The following is a 7022-nucleotide window of genomic DNA, read 5'->3' as shown; positions in this document are numbered from 1 at the left end:
AGGAGCCTGCCCTGCATATCATTCACTCTGGAAGATATGCAAGTGAAACATAAACATGATAGACCCTTGTACTACACAAGATACATCAGGTCATCAGAAATCAGCCGTGTTCAGGTTGACCCAGGCTCGGCACTCAGCATCATGCCATACAGAGTTATGCAAGTTTTAGGGATTCCCATGCATCGGTTGCACGCTACCCAAACTACTATCTTCGGATTCAATGCTAACAGCACTCGGCCCATGGGAAAGATCAAACTCAGATGTCAGATCGGAGATCTTAGATCCAAAGTGACTTGTTACATTATAAATCTGTTATTAGGACGACCATGGATTCATGCAAATCGCGTTGTCCCATCCACCCTACATCAAGTTATGAAGTATGTCAATGATGAAGACGAAGTTCGAACCCTGATTGCGGAGAAATACCCCTTCAGAGGAGTGGAAAACTTCCATACCGATTCAGTCTTCTACCCAGAATCGCAAGAGGAAGAAGATGTCGGCAGCGGTAATGAGGCAGACGTCGAACCAGATCCGGAAGGGAATTGTCCATGGGAGTTGAACTTTAATGTAATTGGTTCAGTCGAGAACAATAATAATATACCGAGTGAGGGCGAGTGGTGCATTAATGAAGATTTTATTTTGGCGTACTTGTCTGATGAATCTTTTAAAGTTGGACAAATAGAGAATGATCGTAATGCAGGTACCAACTCGTGGCACGCATTGTGTGCAGAGGCATGTCTTACACTGCCAATTAAGTCATTCTTCGTTTCCGATGAAGAAGTAGAAGATGCACAAAAGGCTTTCTTCGAAGTCCCGTCCAAAAAGAAAGGCCAAAAGCCAATCCGTCTCGGTAAAGTTAAACCCACACCTCTCCGACGGGGAAGCTCGGAAGAAGATGATGGAGTTCCTCAGTTTCATTACCATGAACCCAATTCTATACATTTAATGAAACGAATGGGGTATAACTTTAATGAAAAGCAGGGTTTAAACTTCGGGAGAGGAAGGCGAACACCGATTCGGATGTCTCTCACCCCCGAAGGAAAACCTCCGGACTACTATCAAAAAACCGGAAGAGGCGTGGGCTACGTTGCAACCCCGTCAGCCTCAGAAAATGAAATCAGTAATTATCTACGTCAGGACCATTCATCAGGGACATCTTCCTGGGAAATCCGACGTCAGTGTGGGGCCTTTCTTTAAAAGTTTAACTGTGAACATGGTTTTGACCAGTCATACAGACAAAGACGCAGGGGGTGATGAAGGATTAATCGAATCAACCGACGACCCTTGGATCAAACGCCTCAACATCTTGTGGGATATGTGCTTTGAACAACACGAACCACCCACTGAAGATAAGGTGATCCAGGTCAACATGGGAGATGAATCTAACCCCAAGCCTATCTTTATAGCTGAAGACTTATCATCATCCGAAAAAGAAGATCTTATATCTCTAATCCGAGAATATATAGATGTCTTCGCTTGGAATTATGAAGATATGCCTGGTCTTGACCCGAAGGTTGCCATGCACCGTCTCAACATCGATCCGGATGCCAAACCCGTCAAGCAACAGCAACACCGGTTTCGTCCAGAGATCATGGAATCAATTGAGTCAGAAGTTAAAAAGCTCATAGACTCAGGTTTTGTTAGGGAAGAGCAACACCCCGACTGGGTGGCTAACAGCGTCCCAGTGCTCAAGAAAAATGGTAAGGTCCGGATATGCATCGACTTTCGCGATCTTAACGCAGCTTGTCCAAAAGATGAGTTTCCGCTTCCTATCACTGACGTTATGATCGATAACACCTGTGGATATGAAAGGATGTCTTTCATGGACGGGTTTTCCAGGTACAATCAGATCAAGATGCACCCAGAAGACGAAAAGCATACCACTTTTAGAACACCACTGGGGGTATATTGCTATACAGTGATGCCATTCGGCCTGAAAAACACGGGTGCAACTTATCAACGTGCAATGAATGCCATCTTTCACGAACACCTACGTAAGAAGATCGAGTGCTATGTTGACGATATAGCAGTAAAAAGCCAACATAAGGGTGATCATCTTACAGACTTGAAGACAATGTTCGATATCATACGAGCCCATCAATTGAAGATGAACCCGACAAAATCATTCCTCGGAGTATCAAGCGGGAAATTCCTGGGATTTATCGTTACCTCCAAGGGAATTTCTCTTGACCCGGAGAAAGTACGTGCTATCCAAGACATGCCACCGCCTAAGAATTTCAAAGAGCTCAGGGGTTTGCAAGGGAGATTGTCCTATATTCGTAGATTTATATCAAATCTCTCAGGACGTTGTCAACCTTTTTCCAAACTCATGAAGAAAGGTGTATCCTTTGTTTGGGATAAAGATTGTCAAAGAGCATTTGAAGAAATTAAAGAGTATCTTACTCAACCGCCGGTTCTTGTAGCCCCAAAATCAGGAAAGCCATTCTTGTTGTATGTGAGAGCCATGAAACATTCTCTTGGAACTTTGTTGGCCCAGAATAATGATCAGGGTCAAGAGCAAGCCATCTATTACCTAAGCAGGACTATGATATCATGGGAGCCGAACACCGATACAATCCAGTTGAAAAAGAATGTCTTGCTTTGGTATTCGCAGTTCAAAAGATGCGACAATACCTCGTTGGACAAACGATTCACGTTATCTCCAAGGTGAATCCCTTGAGGGTTCTGATGACAAAGCCATCATCTCTAAATTGCCGACTTGCAAAATGGGTCATTCCATTGTCACAATATGATATGCAATTTATGCCCCAAAAGGCAGTCAAGGGTCAAGCATTGACAGATTTCTTAGCTGATCACCCGGTGCCAGGGACATCTAGGTTGTATGAAGAATTGCCTGACGAAGTCACTGAAACTTGCGTTACTCAAGAAACCACGCAGGTGTGGAAGTTATTCTTCGACGGTGCATCTAGATCAAATCCTCATGGAGCAATTACTGTAGGGGTGGGGGTTGTACTCGTTTCCCTGAACGGTCACATAATCCCAAGAGGATTTTCCTTAATCGAACCCTGCACCAACAATGTAGCCGAATATAACGCCCTGTTATTAGGAATGCAATTTGCTGAGGAACTTGACGTTCAGCGCCTCGAAGCTTACGGTGACTCTCAGCTCATCGTTAATCAAGTCCGGGGGGAATACGAAGTGTGTCATGAGGACCTTATCCCGTACCACTTCGCAGTGCTAAAGCAAGCTGAGAAGTTCGAAGGTTTCTTTATTGAATACATTCCACAAGCTCAGAATACTTACGCAGATGCTTTGGCCTCGCTGGCAACTTCATTAGCGTTGCCTCCAGGGACTGAAACTACAATCTCAGTTGCAGGACGCGAGTTATACTATTTCAAGATTCCTATGGAGGAAAACCCTGATAAGACACTGACAGGAGAAGTCTGTACAACCTCAATGGAATTTGAAGCTAGAGATTGGCGATTCCCGTATATCGACTATGCTATATACGGAATATTACCTGATGATCCTAAGGAAGCGGCTACTATCAAACGAAAGGCCCTCCAATTCTATTATGATGCGGTCTCTCAAACCCTATACCGCAAATCACATGACGGAGTTTTGCTTCGATGTCTCTCCCGGAAAGAAGCAAAAGAGGCCCTTAAGGAAGCTCACGACGGAATGTGCGGAGCTCATCAGTCTGGAGCTAAATTAGGCGATCGTCTCCGACGAATCGGTTATTATTGGCCGAGGATGTTCGCAGACGCGGTCGACTATGCTAAACGCTGTCACGAATGTCAGATTCATGGGGACTTTATCCATCAAGCGCCGGGTAATCTGCATCATACATCTGCAACTTGGCCATTTGAAATGTGGGGCATGGATATTGTGGGACCAATTTCTCCTCCGACTTCCAAAGGACACCGGTTCATTTTGACCGTAACCGATTATTTCTCCAAGTGGGCGAAGGCAATCCTATTAAGAGAAGTCAAGACAAAGAATGTGATCAAGTTTATTAAACATCACGTCATCTATCGCTTTGGAGTCCCGAGACGAATAGTTCACGACAACGGGACACAGTTCGTTAGTTTTGGATTTCAGAGATTATGTGATAAATTTCGCATCCAAAGTATGGCATCCACGGCATATTATCCGCCAGCGAATGGTCTTGCAGAAGCCTTTAACAAAACTATCATGAAGCTCCTCAAAAGGTTCGTCTCCAAGAGCCGACGATATTAGGACGAAAGACTCGGCGAATGTTTGTGGGCCTACCGCACAACAGTGAGGACCCCTACAAGAGCTACGCCATTCTCTTTGGTGTATGGCTGTGAAGCCGTATTGCCATTAGAAATCCAAATCCCTTCCTTAAGAGTCGCTATCACAACCGGACTGACAGATGAAGAGAAACACCAACGACGCTTGCAGGAACTTGAAGCTTTAGACGACAAACGACTTCAAGCTCAGCAACAGATTGAACTATATCAAGCCCGCATCTCTAAAGCCTACAATAAAAAGGTCAAGGAGCGGATTTTCAAGAAAGGCGATTTGGTTTTGGCTAATCGACGACCTATGGTGATGACCCATAAAACCAAAGGAAAGTTTAATCCTAAGTGAGAAGGACCCTTTGTGGTAGAGATAGTCTATTCCAACAGAGCTTATCGTCTCATCAATAAAAAATGTGACAGACTCATGATGCCAATTAATGGAAAATTTCTCAAGAAATATTACCCATAAACTGCAAGTCTCTTAAGCTTAGCTGGGAGTTGCCCATCAAATGTTTGTATGAACAAATAAGTTCTCCTACTTTGTATGTCGTCAAGTTAACATTACACCTCTGACGATTTAAGTTGTCGAGAAGTATTATAATAAAGAAAGTTTCTTAAGTTGTTGTATTGATTTGGTTCAGTGGAAAAGTCTTAGCAACCTAAGAGGCGTACCCAAGGTTGGAGGAAAGAGCGTCTAGCTTCCTCGAACGCAAGTTCTATAACTGCGTTTCAAATCTCCCGAACGCAAGTTTCAACCCTGCGTTCTTAGTTCCTATAAAGGGGCAGACCCACGTTGAGTGCGTTCAAGCACAAAATTTCAACTAACAATGAAGAAACTTTCAGAGATTACCCTAACAACAGTAAAAGGAATCTTCAGCAAATTAGAATGCATCAGATCTCTCTGAGCGCAAGTCTAGCCTTGGAGTTGCGTTCAAACTTATTTGGATGCAAAGACGAAACCATGCGTCCTCAATAAGCCTACGTTCAAATCATTCAAACGCAGTGAGATAATTTTTAGAAATCTCAACATCACAACAAGACTGCAACATTCCAAACAAACACAGAAAAAGCAAGAAAAACAGCAGCAGTTCATTTCATGCAGATAATAAGTGTTTGAAGAAATAACATAGAGTTATTACAAAATCAAAACAAAAGTAGGAGTTGCTGGGGCTTAGAGTAAAGAGAAGCTCAGAAGATAAGCTTCTGTATTCGATATAGCTTTTTCGTGCTTCGCCAGCACTTCTTCTTTAACTCTCTTACAAAGCTCTACATCAGGAACCGCAGCAGCAGCAGAAGCCTCCCGTTGCAGCACCTGTATGGTTTCCTTTTCAGCTTGAACTTCTGCTTCAAAAGTGGCATCCCCAAGGCTGAACTCCTCCTGGGTTAGCTCCCCTGCATTCAGTCTGGCCCTGGCTTGGCAACGTTGCTTCTGCAAGCTCCAGATACGAGCCTTCCTCTCTGAAATATCCAAAGCTCGGGCCCTAGCGGCAACTCTCTCCCTCAGCCTAGCGTTGCTGATGGCCCATTGGATTTTAGGCTCTAAATATGTGTGCTGCAGCTCCTCTAGGTAACGAGCGGCCCCCGAGTATCGGTATATCGTCTCATCAAAACGTTGAGCATAGAGGGGGTTGACTTCCGCAAGAGCCTTCAACCCTTCTACGATAGGCGCTCGAAACTCAAGGAAGGAACCCCACCTGTGCATCACAATGAAGAAAGCGTGCCTCACCAGATTTTCAAAACGTCTGGAGAGAAAAAGGGTACAATGGGGCGACAAACGAACAGTCTCATCAGTCACCCGCTCGAAATCCTCGTGCGGGAAGATCACGGAGATGGGTGGAATGAGAGGAGCATCTTCGGGAATAATAAGGGGAGCAGCAGCAGCAGGAACCCCACCTGGCAGACAAATCAAAGCAAAGTCAGAAAAGCAAATGAATGCAAACGCAGTAAGTTAAACATGCGTCAAGATCAGCCTGAACGCAAGGAATTTAGACCCGCGTTGAATCGCTATGAACGCAAGACTTCTTCCTGCGTCCAAGATTAAGGGATCAGCCCTTCATCTTTCTGCCTGCATCCAAGATTAAGGGATCAACCCTTCATCTTATCAATAAACACGGAAATTCTCTTCCGCATTCAAGATCAAAGAACGCAGGAATGTTGTTCGCTTCTGAGACGAATAGTTTTCGTCGATGAACACAGAAACTTCTCCGTGTGTTTAACATTAAGGGTTTGACCCTTCGAATAGTTTTCGTCGATGAACACAGAAACTTCTCCGTGTGTTTAACATTAAGGGTTTGACCCTTCGTTACGACGATGGACACAGGAAATTCTTTTATCGTCCACGTGTGTTTAACATTAAGGGTTTGACCCTTCGTTACGACGATGGACACAGGAAATTCTTTTATCGTCCAGAATCAAAGAGATGAACAGTTTTCGTCAAAAGACATGCAAGTTCTTTTCGCATTCAAGATTGAAAAGACGAATTTTATTCGTCATCATCAATCAGAATTCATCTAGAGAATTTCAAGAAAACCCATTGACAAGGAATGCTTAAAACGAAGAAGACAGCGAGACTTACCTCGATGACCAGGCGTCGGAGGCATCGATGTCGGTCCAGAAGAGGACCCAAAAGCATTCTCTGACGGTGGTATAGGGTACGCCATCTTGTCGTCGTCGCTCGAGCAAGACTTCTTGGAAGCCATGGCCAGAAGACGAAGCGAAATAGTAGAAGAATTAACGAGAAGAAACTCGTTTGGGAGTTCAAGAAAGAAGCTTAAACGTTAAAGCTTTTTTGACATG

The sequence above is a fragment of the Asparagus officinalis genome, chromosome 4 (assembly GCF_001876935.1).
Source record: "Asparagus officinalis chromosome 4, Aspof.V1, whole genome shotgun sequence".
Classification (NCBI taxonomy): domain Eukaryota; kingdom Viridiplantae; phylum Streptophyta; class Magnoliopsida; order Asparagales; family Asparagaceae; genus Asparagus; species Asparagus officinalis.
This window is presented reverse-complemented; position numbering follows the sequence as displayed.